The sequence below is a fragment of the Vidua chalybeata genome, chromosome 1, assembly GCF_026979565.1.
Source record: "Vidua chalybeata isolate OUT-0048 chromosome 1, bVidCha1 merged haplotype, whole genome shotgun sequence".
Lineage (NCBI taxonomy): Eukaryota > Metazoa > Chordata > Aves > Passeriformes > Viduidae > Vidua > Vidua chalybeata.
In genome coordinates this window covers 120,179,522-120,198,050 of record NC_071530.1, presented here as the reverse complement: position 1 = coordinate 120,198,050, position 18,529 = coordinate 120,179,522, and the positions used below count along the sequence as shown (strand labels likewise).

The 18,529-nt window shown below is 37.4% G+C and overlaps 1 protein-coding gene across 1 annotated transcript in view; it reads left to right on the top strand.

Moving 5' to 3' along the window:
- Window positions 1-18,529, top strand: part of NCOA2 (nuclear receptor coactivator 2) — a 187,418-nt gene that overhangs the window by 2,796 nt on the left and 166,093 nt on the right. The window contains exon 2 of the mRNA XM_053940986.1: window positions 6,878-6,957. The gene's annotated coding sequence lies outside the window, so the exon portion shown is untranslated. The remainder of the gene's footprint in view (window positions 1-6,877; window positions 6,958-18,529) is intronic.

The window sequence follows — 18,529 nt, the reverse complement described above, 5'->3', positions numbered from 1 at the left end:
AATATGTTTTTATCTTGGTGAGCATTATGCAATAAATGTATGTCAAATGTGCTTCAATCACCTCATCTTTTTAGTCACTGTACTCTTTTATTTCACATAAAACCTGAAGATTTCTCAACTTTGTATTTTCTTGGGCTTGTGGTCTTTACTAGGGAGAGAATCCATGTCTGATGTGGTTCTTCAGTATCTCTGCAATGTATGAAGACACTTCTTTACTAAGTGTGTAAATTCCTCATTGTGTGTCCTGGTGTTGTCTGCTAAATTTGAAACTCAAGACATTTGAATACTTTATAGTCATCAAGAATGGTACTTTTGGACCCAGTTTAAGTTTTTAAACTGGAATCATGCTGTTTGAAAGAGAAAACAAAGGTTATTTCTGGTGGAAACATTAGAAAATATAAGGGATTTATTCACATACAGTGTAGTGTATTGCATTAAACTGAGACTCTGAAGTAAAAATTAATTACTTAATAATAATGTTTATGTTTTTATAATCATTTAGGGTGTAGCTTGCTCATTAGAATGCTGAAAGACTGTTGAAAGAGGCATGTAAACTGTCTGTAGTGTTGGCATTCCCAACTTTTCTCTCCGTCCTCCAAAAATCCAGTAAAGGCTAGCCCATCTGCAGGGAGCCCAGATTTTGCAGCAGGAAGAACAAAGTCAGTGAGCGAGCCAGCTGCTGCTACAATGCCCACTGTCTTCTGCTCCTTGCCTTTGTTGCTGATGTCACTGTCTCATTGGCAAAATCTGGGCTTCTGCGCTCAGCTGGAGTTTCTCTAGCACCTGACACCAGAATTGCAGAGGCTTGAGAGGTCTAAGCCTTGAGGATGCTGTCAGTTCATTTGAAAGAAAAAGACTAACTAAAGATTGCTACCAAATTTAAATATAAACGTGACTCTCTTTGTCTGCCGAGCACTAATAGATTGTTCACTGGAGAAAGGGAACGCTGAACTAAAACTGTTCTTGCCATGTTCAGTTCTTTGTACATTTGCTGTGGCTGGCCTCTCTAAACAATGCAGATTGCATGCAAGTAGGTATATTTCACAAATTCCACACATTTCTTCAGTATTCTGATAGGCATTAAAATGCTCAATATTCATTTATATCCATGTTTGGCTTTAGAGGTCAGAGGTTAAATGTGTTGTTGCTGTATATACTCTGCTGTGTGACACAGCATTTTAAACTAAGAACAGAGTAACATTGAAAATTACTTTATAGAAGGCATATAACAGCATTCATTCATCCATCCATTTTCTACTGTTAGTTAACTTAGTTACAGACAGCTACTCTGGCAGGATCCCCTATTTTTATTTTTAAATGAGGTGAAGTTCACTGCACTGCTTTATTTTTGTTAGTTTTTAAAACATTCTTATACTTCTGGCAGCAGATAATGACAAATTCTTCAATGTAATGCTTGGAGCAAGGGAGGCGGAGAGGGAGAAACGGGGAGGGAGAGGAGGGGAAAAACCCTCCTGAGCATATGGAGACATCCAGAAAAAGATGTGCATCGTCAGCTGTGATTCCATTGTGTGCTTGCAGACAGGATCTGAGCTCTTCTTCTCTTGGGAATTTAAACCCTACAGAAGTATTCTTTGGCTTTTACCAGTCAGGATAATGGAGCTTAGATAACATATATTTCATGTATTTATTATAGATAATATTTTGATAATATTTTATTATTTCAGGGAATAAAATGCAGTTTCCAGGACTCCTGCTCTGTGTTGGAATAGCATTTAAACAGTCATATGTATTGCTGAAATGGTAATTTAGAGTAGTAAGAATAATTTCTATTATTACATCAGTGGTTACATATTACAAAGGCATCTTACCAGTTCTATAGTTAGTAGTTTGTCAGCAGTATTTACATTATGCAAACACTCCCTATTTTAATGATTCAGTAGCTCAGCCCTTTCAAAACATACCAAGTAGAAATCTGACATGAAAAATGACAGGTTGTATAGTTTAATCAATTTAGGATACAGAATAAGAAAAAAAAAGACAAAAAACCCAGGGTATTTTTTAGACAATTATAAGACAAAGCAATTTTGTCAGTGTTGTGAGTATTCAGAAATAACATTTATATGATGGAAAAAGGAGTGGGAGAAATTAATTTTCTTTCATTCAGCCCTGCATTTACCTATTACCCAGAAGAGCCTTTCCTCTCCTGAGCATCTGGAATACTTTTGCCGATTTTATACAATTATTTTGAGTTGATGAATAGTTTGAAAAATAGATCTTGAATGTGGTAGATTTGCTGCAGTGTGTTTTGTAACTGTTTATGATTTTTCAATCTTTTTCTGTGGAAATTGCACGTTATTCAAATTAAAGACTAATGGAAATTTTATTTAAGAGTTTTATGGATATATAATGGAAACAATTCCTATGGAAAATGTATCGTCATCAGAGTGCTTGACATCTTGAAGTTTGAAATTAGTTCATTAATTTAAGTGTCTGAAGCTATACCGCAGCATATTAACAATATGCACATTTTTTTTCTTCTGCAGCTTCATCATTATGCTATTCCAAGTCTTGCATTTCCTTAAATGGCTTCCATAACAATCTCCCATTAATACAGTTACTGACAGATATTATTTTTTCTTTGCTCTCATTTTAGCAGTTACAACTGATAGTAAATCTCACTCTTTCTGTGAATGTGCTCCCATTACTTAGATATTAAGAAGCTTCTTTGGAATTTGCATTAGCTTTTTGCAGCTAAGATGCAGTGTCCTCAGTAAATCCTATTTACGTTTTTCTCTTTGTTTTTAAACTTCAAGAAGTTATTTTCCGTTTGGAAAAGAAAACTTGTATTTTGCTAGAATAGTTCCCATTACATGGAAGCCTTTATTAGATTAATGAAAGGGCAGAGAGTATAGGTGACAAATTAATAAAAATATCTACCGAATGTGTTGATTTATCCATAAGTCTTAGGTAGTATGGAGCACATGAGCTTCTATGAGGGGACATAGTGAGAACATATATCTGCTGTAGTGTTGACTGAGAGTTGCTACTTTGATGCTTTTTTAGTGAGCTATGTAAGACATATTGTTGCTCTTGGGTAGGATTTATAGTGGGCATATCACAATTGGCTGCTTTATTGGCTGCCTCAGTGGAGAAGCCTGGGACTGAAGAATGGGCATGGAAAGTGAAAGAACATTTTGCTTGTTAAGTCAGAATTATTATAGAATTTTACTCTTACTCTGCCTATGCTATAATTCATCTGCGTGTGAACAGATTTAGTTTTTCATTGCTGTCAGTATTGATCTCTAATGAGTCTGGCCCATGGATTTTGAAGAAAATCGCTCCAATTAAAAACAATGCACTTTGTCACCTATTTGTACCTCATGGATTATGTAGGAGATACTAAACGACATTTAAAAATAAAACTTCTTGAGAATAGAGGAAAGTCTGCCTATGAATAAATTTGAGAGTATATGCTGACACTTTTATTACACATATTTTTATGAACCTAAAATTCATCATGTGCCTGTGTGATGCAATTAGAAATTAATGAAAAAACCAAAAACCCAAAAAAGCCAAAGCAACCAAAACCCTATGAAAATCCAAGGTCATAAGTTTTAATACTTGTGAATCTGAGAGTTCATGTATCATGTAGGCTGCAGTGGAGGTTATTTTTCTTCATTCTGCTTACACCATGCTTTGAGTTCACAAAGTAGCTCTTCAGCCCTTTCTCTTTACTCTTTCAAAATTATTGTCAGGACTTGCTGACCAAGTACTTATATATTCTGAGAAATACATGTGATTATTGTCAACTAATTTAACTTGCTAGTTTCGCTTAGTTTTATACCTTGGTCCCCAGGTACATGCATGAACAATGTCCTCGTCCTGTTGTATCTATTTTCTGAAATAGATTCTTTGTGGAGGAATATTGAGTGTATAGAAATAAATAAATAAATTCCAGTTTTCAATTATATTCTCAAGGAGAAAAGTTCTTCTTCCAGTCTAAATCTTTGTATTTTTTCCAAAATTAAAATTTATAGCTAGAAATGTACTATTTTCTTTAAATGAGTCCAGAAGAGTTGTTGCTATTATCAGGGGTGCAAAAAAAAAAGCAAAAAAACTTGTTGATACTTTATAGGCTATAAAATGTAGCTCTAATAGCATAGTTTAAAGTTTTTTTTTATTTTAATTGCGTGCCAGTTTTTGTTGGCATTTGCAGTGCAAACATACTTTTGCTTGTTTTGCTAGATTTTTTAAAGCATTACTTTGAAACAAAGGTACTGAATTTTTCATGAGGCCTTAAAATATTTTCTTGCTACAGTTCTGTGTGAAGCTAGTGATAACTGCAGGATGGTGAGATCATTTGTGGCTCCTTTTCTTCTAAGTTTAGGAATGATGGAACCTGAAGACTGAATGTAGATGAGAAAAGCCTCACTAAGCTCACCAAGTTCATGCTCACTAAGCTTGCATACTGTGGATGATCTCTTCCAAGTATGTCTGAAAGTGGCAGTTCCCACTCCCTTTCAGCTTAACTGTAGTTTGTAGCACTGATGTTGTGTGTTTTGTTCACAATGAAGTTTTTATGGACAATGGAGGTAAACACACCTTAGGTACCTGGAATAGAGACCACAAGGGAAAGAAGTGACTGTGCACAAATGGAAAATAAAGATGTAAAGTGTTCTGAAGTCAGAAGACAGTGTGTTATTCTGTTCCATCCGCATCAGTTGTTTTTAGTTGAGGGTTTTTGACCTTTAAAAGAGTTTTCTTTTACTCTTTGTGGGATGGAGGATTGGATGGTGGTGTTGGAAAATGGCAGGTGTGGCTGTGGCACATTCAATTTTTATATTGTAGGTAATGTTGATAATTTGTGTATTGTTTGAGGCAGTGACCTGCTCTGCATGTGGGCCTTTGTGCACTGCTGTTAACAGAGTTATGCCACTGTGAGACCTGGCTTGTTGCGAGAGAAGTTCCCTTGAGTTTTGAGGGTCATCCCAAGAAGCTCCTGAATCTTGTGGGTTGGGTGTAAATTTGCATAGGCATAGGTGGTAGTTGGCTTGCTTTTTCTTCAGATTGCAGAATGGGCTTCAGAAGGGAAGGCAAAGGACTAACAGATAATTTTGTTGTCCATAACTTCATCTTCATCACTTCTTTTCTTCACTGACAGTCTAGTTTAGTTAGAGAAGTGTATCAGAAATACACTAGATAATACATCTGTTCAGGTACATGAGCCTGTCGCTAGTTGCTCTATAATTCAAGAGGTTTTTTTTGTGAAGAGAGGTCTTGTTAGTTATGTTTTTGTGTTTCGAAGGTAGTGCTTCTAGTGTTAAGTTATAATGCATTGTCTTTGTTTTCAGACAATATTATTGTTAGAGGTTTTATGAATAAAAAAATGAAAATCAGCAGAGCTTGTCCTTTCCAGTGGGGCCTTGTGGACACTACTGTAAGGGTCAGGAGCCACATGACTTGTGTACAGACTCCTTGAGTGGCTTTATTGGAGGCCACAGAGACCTGTGGGAGGTGGGATGCAAAAAATAGGAAAAACAGCAGGAAAATAAAAGTGAGCAGCCACCGTAGTTGTCAAGAAACAAAATGGTAGTAGAGTACTCATTCACTGGTGCACAGCAGGTAAAAGACAGGAGATGAGTGGGAAATGCTTCTGTTTGCACAGGCAGTGTCCTGTTTACTGCCCCTCAGGGGAAAATGTCTCCCCACTGTGGGCTGGGGCTGCAGCCCCCACGTGCTGCTGAGACTATGGCTTTTCTTTGGTGTCTCTGAACTGCCAAACGATCTAGTAGCTTACTTAACATTTTATTCCAAGACAAGATGATTTTTTTCTGTCAGCAAGGACCCACTCAAAGCCCTGAGTTAGTGATCCACAGAGCTTGTGTGCTTTTTGGACACTCCTGAGGAAATAATGTACCCCTGTCTTCTGGGTGTATATTTTGTATAAGAACACTTCTTTGTTAGAAGTGCCCCTAAATAGTCTGTTACTGTAGTGGTATCCTGTCTGTGACTGAAAGAACTTATGCAGAGTTTGTTTGAAGAAGGTTCCTATAAGGTGGCAGAAATGGCAATGAAAGAGGTTGGTTCTAAGTTCTGCTACTCTCAAGGCATAATTAGTGTATGGTGGGGTTTTTTTGCTGAAGATTCTTGTAGCATATCTTTCATTTTATCTGTGTTCTCATTTGCTTTATGTTCTGCCTTTTAGTTTGTCAGAATAGGAAAGTAGAAAACTCTTTGGTGGTTTGCTTGGATGCATTTGTCATAAAGTGCTCTCTGACCTACAAACAGAAATTCAGGTATAATATTTGTGTGGGCAGTGGTGCACTCCTCCTCTCTTGAAGGAATTATTTTGCTGTGCAATGTATGGCCTCTATTCTGTGGGCTCTTTCCTGCTTTATGGGACTCCATACAAGTGAAAGGCTTTCTGTTCACTGATGCTTGTCACTTGGGTCAGGAGTATTGTAAGTGGAGGCTGAGAGAAGAAACATGCTTCTGTACATGCAACTTACAATAATGGTTGAAAGGACACCAGTTTCTCCTTTTTAGAGATTTGAAACTAATGTGCTGTCAAATCAAGCAGTCAACCAAAAAAGGAACCAAGCACTTTCAGAGTTCTCACAGATTTGTTAGTGAAAATAGAGGCTGTGTACTGTGTAAGTTAATGTAAACATTTTAGCTGCTATCACTGTGAATTTGCAGTAGGCAGCAGGTAGAAAGGAAGTTGTGTGACTGGAGTGATTGTGGAACTGGAAGGGGGTTGTAGTTATGTCTGGAAAAGCAGATAACGCTCCACAAAGTTTGTGTTTCCCTCGTTGTGTTATGCTTAAAATGGCAATGTGCTAAATGTCATATTTTTGTTCTTCTATGCCCATCTCCAAAAAAAAGACTAATAGTTTTCTCTCAAATTTCTTCCTAGCATTCTTGAGATGTGTCTGAGTAGTGAGCCCCCCTGCATACACAGCCCCTAGAAATCATTGTCTGCATCGCTGAGTCTTGGTGAGTTGTGTATATCCTATTGCATTTAATTGGATTGTGTTGCAGTTTTACCTTCTTCACTGGGGAGTTTGATGTGAGATGTCTTAAATTGATTGTGTGGATACAGCAGAACAAACCTTGGTGTTAAGTAACATGGGATACTGTACACTGAGTGGAAAGACATTTTAGAAACTTTGAAAATAATAGTGAGACTGGTTATGGAAGCAGAGGGTCCTTGCTTCGGTGCCAGGACTAGGAATGGGATTTTCTGCTGAGAAGGAATATCACATGTTGATCCCTTCAGCCTTTCTCATTAGGTTTGTTTGATATTTTATACTGTAACTAAGGAATTGACATTTTTCAGATGTGCTGATTATGGTCTGTCTTATGGCAAAGGTTGAATATGAAATAATACAAGCTTTTCTATCCAACTCTGTGCACTAATAAATTATTTAATTGAGGGTTGAAATTGGTATAATGACACTGATGACTTAAACTGCTTGTTGCTCAAGAATTACTGTCTTATGACTCCAGCAGGCAGTGCTGTGCCTGTTTAACTCTGCTCTCAAGAAGGGATAATACCACTGAGAATTAGAAAAAGAGACCCCTGCGGATTGTTTAAATGCAGACTAATAATAGTTTGGTAGTGCAGTGAAAGAAAGTAGAATATAAATGCTGTGGTTTTATTTTAGGTATGTTTGATATATCAGTATATTCACTTGGTATAAATCTTTTACAACAAATACGCATTTGAGATTTTATGTGAGAGCCTTTTCAGTGTACTCATGAATAAATGTTGTCTTTTAACACATAGAGTGACTTATTAAGGTCAGAAATATGTATTTTTGAGGCTTGCACACTAAATATAGAGGTGGGAAATGAGCCTGCTGAAAGAGTTTTTAGTTGTTTGGTGGGTGACTGTCTATAAAATGCCAACCAAATATGGGTAAAATTATGTAAGCCCACATCAAGTATCATTTCCTCTTTTGTTAATTATGTTCAGCAGTTTTTGCAAACTAACAATGCTTTTCTTTAAACTTTCCTAATTTTCTAGCATCAGTGAATGAGAAAACAGCTTAAGCAGTTTTCCAGTGCTTTTTTCTGTCTTTTCACTTTTCAGTTCAGATAAAACACTCTGGAGTTCAGTCTATTCAATGAAGTTTATAATTCTGGTTAATAATTTGTTTTTGTTTTATGTTAACTTGAAAATGCTTAGCCACAGAGATGTTACTTATTACTTATTTACACTTATTACTTACACCATATTAGTTATTATTTATTTACACTACTTACCTGGACTGCATAATAATGTACTTGTGCAGGTCTTCTCAACAATGCTTTTGTAAGCATTTAAGCAAATTGTTTTTAAAAATGCAAATACTCTAAAGTATTGTTTTCCTAGTGAATAGCACTCAGAATGAGTTAGGTGTATGTAATAAAGAGAAAAATGTCACTGCCAGGATTCTCTATAGAGAACATGAAATTTTGTTGTCAAGTTGATTGTATGTTTGTTTTCAGTTGTCTCAATTTCAATTTTCGATTAAAAAAATGAATGCATTAGGGAAATATGAAAATAAAAAGCAATTTCCATATAATTACTTGGGGTTTTTTCCGAATTAATTTATATGGAGAAAAAAAAACAACCTGTCTTTTCCTTAGTGTTGCTACATTGTGCACCAAAATTATAGATTTGGTTGATACAGTGATAGAAAATAATCTGCTAACTTCATATGTGCTGACCAAAACACAGTTTCTGTGTTTAGGAAGTTCAAAACCTTTAATAAGAGCAACTATGATATGAATATTTGTATATGAAGTCTATGCTGATGACATTGAGGAATAAACCAGTGTAAAAAATCCTGTAATGAAAGGGTTTATAGGGCAAGGATGAAGCAGAGAGGTAGTTTTCACTCAAAATACCCTTTTACTTTAAAGTGTGTGGTTATATCTGTATTCCTATTATAGACAGTTCAGCAAAAGTAGGTTCCATAAGCCAAAGAATAGTTTAAAATTTTGGTTCCATTGAATCCTTGGAAATCTTTCTATTGGGTTTTGAGTGTCCTGGGCTTCAGCCTTATTATTTGACATACTTACATGTTCACCTTCTCTGTTGCAAGATCAAAGAGCTGTAGCTGTTTATTTTAACCATTATACCCATCTGAAATTATACTACTGTTGGAAGGATGCATCAGTTGGAGTGTCATTTAAGAAATCTGGGCCTTTTAACTAGTGTTGCTTGTGCAATTATAGATGTTGGTTTTGACTGTATGTTGTGAGACTGCACCACGACTCTGACTGAAATTGTGCACATTCAGCTTGTCTACCACTGTATCAAGTTTTTTGGAAAGTGAACCTACTAGTTAAGGCTTATTTGGTCTATTTTTCATGTTAGTTGAGGTAGTGGTTAGCAGCTGCTGTGTGCTCACAAAAAAGGGGATGCAATTAGAATGATGGTAAGTTGAGATGTAAGACTTACAAAAAACCCAAACAGATACAAAATCTGTTTTAATTTCCAGTCTAAAAGTTACCAGTCAGAAAGCATTTTTTATCTCTCACTCCTTTTTTCATGAAGTGGTTTGCTTTGTAAGGAATAGTTCTCAGCAAAAAGAACATAGATTAGAGAAATCTCAGTTTTCTGTCACTCTTGATCTGGAGAGTCTGTTTCCATCTAACTTTGTAGCGATTTCATTGTCGTTTGTGTGGTAGTTAGTGTCAAGTGTGATAGAAAATATTTGTGTGTCTTTTTATGCTGAGTTATAGTGCTTGTTGTTTACAGCTGTAGTAGATACAGAAAATTCTGACAAATGTCTTATTTTTGACTGTGTTCTCCTAATACATGTTTGTGTAAAGGGAATGCTGTCAGAAAATAAAGTGCAATACTGAAAATAAAACTGCCTTATATTGAAACAAGTTTTAAGAGCCTTCGGTATTAATTTAAGGATGCAAATGAGGAACTTAGAGTAGATTTCAAGTATCAAACCTGAATAAGGCAGAGCTGGCTTCTGTGAGCTTGCAAAGCAGGGCTGGAATGGTGCTTACCTAGAACCCTGGAGTCAGTTCAGAGCACCCTAATTCCCAGAGAAGCTGTATTTCTGAAATGGCTGAAATAAAATATTGTTATGTGTAATCTTTAGTGAAACTGGTCTTCTCTGTGAAGGATACTTAATCTATGTTGAATTGGTTTGTGATAAAGAGAATGTGTTTTCATTGCTAGACCTCAAAACTGGGGAGTTGCGTCTTGCATGAAATGTGATAAGATTATTCTGTGTTCAGTCACTGCTGTTCAGTAGTGACATTAGTTAATGTGAATTGCCTATGAAGATGCTTGTAAAAGTGAATGCTTGATTATGGTGAATTTAATGTAATCAGCGTTAAAATGATACTCCTAATCTGAGAGTGAGGCTCTGTGTGGGTGGTGCGATGAGAACTGAAGTATTAGGAAATGAGCATCTATTGAGATTTATACAATTGCCCCCTAAAAGCTTTTTTCCCCTAAAATTGGAACTGGAAGTTTATGAAAAACATTATTTTGTGGAAAAGCCGAAATTTACAAAAATGTAGTATATTGCATTTCTTTCCTTTAAATTTTATGAAAATCTAGAGTATTGTAGAGAGAAATCTTATGCTTGCAACTAGCAGAACTAGATTTGTTAGTAATGAAAGTACTTTTAAAGTGCTTTTGTAGTTTTGAGGCCACAATGTTCAAATTCATTGTAAAGCTGGATTAAACTATTCTTATATACGTAAAACTCATTAACTACTGTAAACGGATTTAAATGGAGTACTCTGTCAGTGAACTTTTTACTGCATTGATGGAACCAAACTTAATATATATCCAGGATTGTTGAAAATGCTCATTCAATTGATTGAAGCTTGCCTTTTGTATGTAGTTATATCCTGGAAGATTATTTTGAACACTGCAGTTTCAGTGAGATAAATAAAAAATATTTAGGAAATGGGATTGCTAACTTGATTTTATTCACTTCTTAAATATTGGTTTTGACTTTGTAATGGACTTTGCTAAGATTTTTCATTTCTTACCTTGATAGGAACCTTTTTATATGGACAAAGTTATACTGTATTAGCATTAGCAGAAGAAATAGCTGTCATTATCATCTGTGGAAAATCAATGTATATTTTATATATAGATTGATGACATTGTATCATCAGTATTGGAGCCTCAGAAGTCTAGAGGGGTCAAGAACAGGACAACTGAGCACTTGCATCATCAAAGAAGATGAGATGCATTTACTTGGGCAGATTTTCCTCTGGGCCTGTCTTCAGTCCCGGAATTGGAAAGAGTGAAATATTTACACGGCTTGGCTCTTGACAGTAAATAGTATTAATTAAATACAGGGCTTGGAAATGGCACTGGTATTTCAGATGAAGGCCAGTAGATTTTGCCTTGGCTTTCTGGAAATTGAATTCCAGTAGTCTGTTTATTTGACAGCATTATAGTACAATACTTTGAGGTTCCTGGGTATTTGTGTACATTAAAGTGGGTGAATTTTTCTAATACCGCAGTGTGGGGATGTTAGGCTCAGAAGACTTAGCTGTTGTAATGGTAAGGGAATTTGCAGATGATTGTAATATAAAGTCTTGTACAATGTGTTTCTCTCTCATTAATTTGCTTTTATATTAATTGGACTGCCAAGAAATTACAGGTTTTCTTTTTAAAACAAACTTTGGATGTTGAAAAATTCAATGAAAGGTCCTAGATAAGTCACAGAAGTTCAGTATTATGAAAATGATTGCGAAATATTGGTGAGTATTACCATATCATTGTGCAGGGCTCTAACTATTCAAATATGTTACAGAAACCTCCTCTAGTCATCTCACTGCAACTAAAAAAGGGTACTGGCACTCTTCTGTACATAGTATTTGTATGTGTGTAAATGTGTTGCTAAAACTTTATTTGCAACTGTGGCCATGATAAATGAAAAATATGCTCTGTTCTCCTATTCCAACATCTGTTTTTATGGTTCAGATTCTTGCCTTTTTTTATTATCAGTACTTTTCTTCCTTCAGTAATCCCAAATCAATAAACTACAGCATTCTCTGTACACCAGACTCTGTATCTTTCAAAATGACAACAATAGGCAAACTAGGAATATTTAAAATTAGAATTGAGAAAAGAATTAGTTTTATAGTAGGTATTGCAATTTGGTTTTTCCTTGAGGGAAGCTGTAGTAGTGTCAGGAGGAATTAAAATGTTTCTATTCACATTTTTTCAGCATGTTTTTCTTAGCTTATATTTGAATGTTCTCACTTAAACTTTAAAACATTATCCTTATGAGTAACACATAGAATTGAAGATCCCTTTTTGCCTTAGATTCTTTTGTCCTTCAATCATTTTACTGCTTTAAGAGAGTGAGATATCCCCTACATTTCTTTCTTCAAGTTGTGAGCTTGAAACTACTGTGTGGTGACACAGTTTATAATAGTATTTTAAAATGGGATAAAACCATCAACATTTCTCTAACAGTAGGTGGCCAACACATGAAATTTCACTTGGGTTAATTTTTATGGCCTTTCAATTTTCAGTTGTGGTTTTTTGCTTGGCTTCTCTTCACAGATCCTGGTTAACTGTGTTTTTATTGCTTAGTCCTGTTGAACAGACTCATGTACAACTTTTTCTGTCTCGAGTTACAGTATGTAACTTCCAGAATGTATCCTGGGGTGGAATAGGGTTTATCTGCAGCTAATGGTACATGGAGCTTGATGCATGACTAGTAATGTTTAAAATATTCCTTGTCCCTGACTGTGATTTTAGTCTTTCCTTCCTCATGAGCTTGCTCTTTTGTCAATATCCAAGTTCTAGGCTCTTGATCAGCTGTATTGGGTTTGCATGGCCAAGCTTTGGTAACGGGTAGATTCTTTGAGAAGCTTCCTCCTTGTCCAGCAGTGAGTATGCTTAGTACTGGCACTTAATGTCAGTAACCCCTGGTTTGCCAAATACAGACCTGCTGCTGGTCAAGGCTGGGCCAGTTAGGAACAGGGGTAACACCTCTGAGATAACATTTAAGAAGAAGAAAAAAAGTCCTTGTGCAGTTGTAATTGCGGGCAGAGAAGAGCAGGGTGGGAATGTGTGAGAGGAACAAGTGTGCAGACACCAAGGTCAGTGCAGAAGGAGGGGCAGGAGGTTCTCCAGGCACCAGAGCTGGGATTCCTCTGCAGCCCCTGGTGATGGCCATGCTGAAGCAGCTGTGCCCCTGCAGCCCATGGAGAACCATGGGGATGCAGAGATCTGCCTGCAGCCTGTGGAGGAACCTCACACTGGAGCAGGTGGGTGCCTGAGAGGAGACACTGACCCTGTGGGAGGCCCATGCTGGAGCAGGGTCCTGGCAGGGACCTGCAGACCTATGGAGAGAGGAGCCCGTGCTAGAGCAGGTTTTGGTAGGACTTGTGATCCTGTGGAGGACCCAGAGGGGAGCAGCCTGTCCTTGAAGGACTGCACCCCATGGAAGAGTGACCTAAACTGCAGCAGTTTCTTGCCCATGGGATGGACTCAGCTTGCAGCAGTTTGTAGAGAACTGTTGTTCCTGAGATGGACTCACTTCAGAGGAGTTTGTGGAGAACTGTCTCCCATGGGAGGAACCCCATGTTGGAACAGGGGAAGGACTTTTGTCCCTAAGTAGTGGCAGAGACAATGGGTGATGACCTGACCACAACCCCCATTCTGTCTCTTCCTGCACTGATGGGGGAGAAGGCAGAGCTGGGAAGGAAGGAGGGGGGAGGGGAAGGTGGTTTTAAGATTTTATTTTACTTCTCATTATCCTTCCCTGATTTTGTTAGCAATAAATTCAGTTAATATCTCTGATTCTAGCCTGCTTTGCATGTGATAGTGTTTGGAGGGTGATCCTTCCCAGTCCTTATCTCAGCTCATGAACCCATTGTTATATTTTCTTTCCCCTGTCCATCTGCAGAAAGGAGTAAGAGAGAGGTCTCTGGTGGGTGTCTGGCATCCGACCATGGTCAACCCATTACATCAACACTGAAATATTTGAGGAACCAATACCAGTGAGTCAAATGGTATAACACTATTGTTGCCACACTTAAAACATACTCAATACAAATCTACAGAAGCCAAAAAAACCCCAAACCCAAACCACCCCAAACCAGGCCGTTTTATATGAGATATCACCTGCTATTCCACCACTGTCACACCCCAACCATGCTACCACCACTACTGTACACCACAGGCTATGTGCCACAACCTAAATGGTTAAATAGATTTGTTCTATTAATTTTCAGCCTTAGTTGGTTTGTGCCAGAGGTGCTTTGTATATAGCACATATGTTTCACAATAGTATGTATTTATTTTTGAATACAGGCATGGAACCATGCATATGGTGCTCTGGTCCTGTTTTAGGTACTTTGGGCACTTAAAGGGGGAAAAACCCTAGCAGCCTGTGCTGCTGAACTTGATTCCAGTAACAGTAGTTATCAAAGTTGCATCTCACTTATTTGTCCTCTTACTTGCTTCATCACTTGGTTTCTGAGCTATTTCCTTCTGCCCCCAGCTTCCAGGAAAACTGTTTTGTGGTCTTCTGATACAATCTTGTAAAGCTTTGGGATAGTCCCATGTTTTGTGTCAGGACAACTTGATCCATGATTGTGAGATTCTTTCTAGAGAGTTGAACTTACTTGTGTGTGTGTATTTTGAGGAGGAATTGCTTACTGAAAATTTATTTTTGGCTAGTGTAAAGCTAGTGTTAATGAGTTGGCTGGAATTTCATAAGTAGCTTCATTGAGGAAGGTGGTGAAAGTCCCTGCTAATCAGAAATGCTGTAATGGCTCACTTAGGAAATTCTGACATAAAGTTTTGGATTTCAAGGCTAGAGTCACATCAAGACTCAACAGTCAGTTAGCTACAGGAAAGCCACCTGCGTGGCTTTGGGTACAGCTCTGAGTGGGAGCTGCTGCAGGGTGCAAGGAGAGGGCTCTTGCAGGGCCACCATCTCAGTGGCACAGCCTGTGCCCTGGGTAGGGGGACAGCTGATGGGTCAGATGGCTCCCTGCTTCCTGGCCTTTGGTCTCACTCCCTGGCTGCTCTTGGGACCAGGGTGGCCCTGCCTCTCCCCATTGTGCCAAGTTGGGGATGGGCAGGTGGCCAGCATTTTACAGCTGTGGCCGAGAGTGTCACCCGCTTCACCCGGGATGACTGCAGGAGCTGTGCCTGCCAGTGCACCAGCAGGCCTGGGCACTGGGGCTACACCCATCTGTGCTGAAGCAGGGAGAGGCTGCAGGGTGGATAGCAGCAGGCCTCCGCCCTCCGAGCACTGCGATCTGGGTGCACAGCAAGATGGAGGAGGGAATTGCACTGCTCCTGATTCAGAGAGGAGACTTGCTTTTGGGTCTCCTTCTTCTCAGGAGATGGCTGTTTTCTCTGGGCTGCTCAGTGTTTCTGAGCAGAGCTTTGCTGCCTCAGAAATAGCTCTGCTTTTTTACTGGTGTGTAAATGCTTTGTCAGAGAACTGATTTTCCTACATTGGAGGTGAGCATCCTATCTGTTTCATGTGTCCTGCAGTAAAGGGCAGTAGTTTCTTTTTGTGCTTACTTTTATAGATGTAATTTATTTATCTGGCTACCCATAAGGTTTTCTTCTCAGAGAAGGTACTGCAAAGGAAGCTAAGGTATACATTCACAGATATATTTAGCAATTACATCCCCTTGTGGATGTTCTTAATGCTTTGAATAGCTTACCCTACTTCGACATGAAGCAAGCTGTATGAAACAAGGGCATTTTTCCTGGTGAATTGACTATTTGCACGACTTGTAACAGTTTTAAAATATTTTTCCTGTTCAGTGGCTGAAATAAAAAATTCATCATAGGCACAGCTCTGCTCCTTGTATCAGATGTATGATTGTCCATAATTAAATGGATGCATTTGACTACAAAGATGTAATACAATTAAAGTTTCACGTGGTTGCTAGTGCATATGCCACCTTTTCTTTCCAAATCTATTGCTAAGGTCAGTGTGAGGTATTTTCTTGTGTAAAACTGATGAGTTTTTGAAAACCTGAAAAGATCAAAATGAGACCTGTTTAGATATCTCAGAGCAATTAAGAAGTAAAAATGTGAACTATGTATAAAGTGGCCAGCACTGGTAGAATTGAACTCTTAAAAATTTATACCCACTAGGGAGTATTTTGTGTTATGGTAGGAAGGGCCATATGCTATAACTTTTCTTGCTATTGACATGATTTGGAGACTGTTCTTTCTGTTCTGATTTTGTGGAAATATTGCTGTATAAGCATAGTGGTAACTTCTTCATAAATGAGCTGTACTCAATTCTGTTACACTTGTGTAAATAATTTCTACTCAAGTGTTTTGCGGAAGCTGAGAAAGGATGACTGTGACCCTGCCCTTAGAATTTCCTCAGGGGAGTAGGGACTTTTTAAAGAGATGAGATTCTGAGAAGGGAAATAAGATTTCTTGCAGAAAGTTTGAGCTAACTGGCAGTACAGGAAAGATGAAAATGTAAAATCCAATATGAGGTCAAACCTGCTTCTGCTAATATTTCACTTGCATTAGCTGAATGTAAAGACAACACTGTGTTTTATTGGTTTTTAAAGTATTTTGCTTACCACTGGCAGGGAAGGAAGTCAGTAAAAGGGAACTGGTATTTTCTTACACAGACTATGTCTTGAGGAGGAGAATAAATTAATGTAACATGGTTTTCTGTGAGGGTGCATATCTGCAACAACATGAGAACTTTTATTGCATATTTAATAATTAGAAATGTGTGGGGTTTTTGTGTGTGTTTTATTTCGATGTTGTAATCTGTACTGGTTGCAGTATCAGTTTTTAGTTCTGTCTTGTTGATTTGTTTAGGATACCAGGTGATACCAACCACTCTTATGCCATGCTGGTGACAAGTTCTGTGGCCCTTGCTGTGCTAAGCTTCTGCTGTTGTGTTGAACAGGCAGCTAAAATTATTTTTTTTAGGCTGGCTTAGGGTCAGCTACAAAAATTGAACATATTGTTGAGAATTTTTTTTTAAATTTTAAATTCCACCAATAGTTTACATAAGGTGGCAGGAACGTTTTTTTAGAATTTGGGGACTTGGAATATTTGCCCCTGCATGTGATTGAAATTTCCCTCTAATTATACCCACAGGAATGAACTTGCATAGCTGACAGCAGGGATGGACCTTGTGCTAGAGAGCCAGGGACTTATTCTTCAATGCTAGGCTTATCAGAAGTGTACTAAACAGATCACTTGAGCTTGAGTTCCTCATTTTCTTAGCTGTAAAATGGGGTCAATCCTCATTATTTTCTCCATATGCAAAATTCAGATTCATTGGCATTTATGGATTGTGTTGAGCAAATAAATGCATTTATGCATTTAATTTCATAAAATGTAAATAAAATGTCTGCTTTTCTCTACCAGTGTGAATTAATACTGAAATTCTAAAAAAATGCTAGAGAGAACTTGCCTATTAAAACACTGAAGCAGTGGTCTTTTGCTGTTTCATTAAACAAGAATCAACCTAGATTGTTTTGAGTTAGCAGTATTTTTGTCTGCTTTTGTTATGAGATAAAACACCAAGTATTGACTTAACTTCACATTTCACAGGAGAGGAATTAAAAATTATCCCTGTGAAGGGTGACTATGGAGTTACTCTTTGAAATTCTAATTTAACACTTCAATAATGGGTCAAGCCTGCTCTGAATCCTCTGTGGGATTATTTGATTTGCTGTCTGGTTAACCTCAAGGAAAATGGGATGTCTTTAAATTACTAGAGGTGCTAGCTATCACCTTATAATGGAACCAAAAGGGAAAATATGTTGTTTTAAATTAGGATTGTGACCTGATGACTAAGGCCTTGTATGAATGGAGCTGAATTTTAAGATCTGTCTATCTGTCTTAAGGTTGAAATTGTAGGGTGGTGATTAGGTTTTGTTTTGTTTTGTTTTTTTTTGGTTTTTTTTTTTTTTTTTTTTTTTTTTTTTTTTGTTGTTTTTGGGGTTTGGGATTTTTTGTATTTTGTTGTTTTGTTGTTTTTGTTTTTTTTTTTTTTTTTAACTGACCATCAGCTTTCTAATTGGAGATTAATATAATTGAGGGATAATGGGCAAATGTTTTCTTTAACTGGGGGGGAGTTGGGGTTAGGGTTTTACTATTTGTTTTGTCTTCAGTGTTATTTATGCACAGAGAAATTTTATTTTGTGTTTCTTCTATTTGCATAGATGTTTTGTGCCCCAACAGGAAGAATCTTTATTTTTTTCATAATAAAATTGATTATGAAATTAAATTCACGTGACTGGAACTGAAGGGAGTTCTGCTTTTTATAAGTAGATAAAGAAGCAGCTTTTGCAAGTGTATTTTGCAAGTTTATGCATGTAAAGTTTATCCTGCCACATTTAAAATTAATTTGCAAATTACTGAAATTCAAATACTCAGCTGTTTTATGCTGTGTCATACATGAAGGAAGTATTTGGCAGTTATTTAGTAACTTGAATTTGGGGGAGTAAAAGCAGGGGAAATTCAGTTAAAAATTAATTCACTTTAACATTTTACTTCTCACTGTTTTATATTGGAAATTTGATGCATGTTGCTATTACATTTTTTTCAGCCACACTTCAC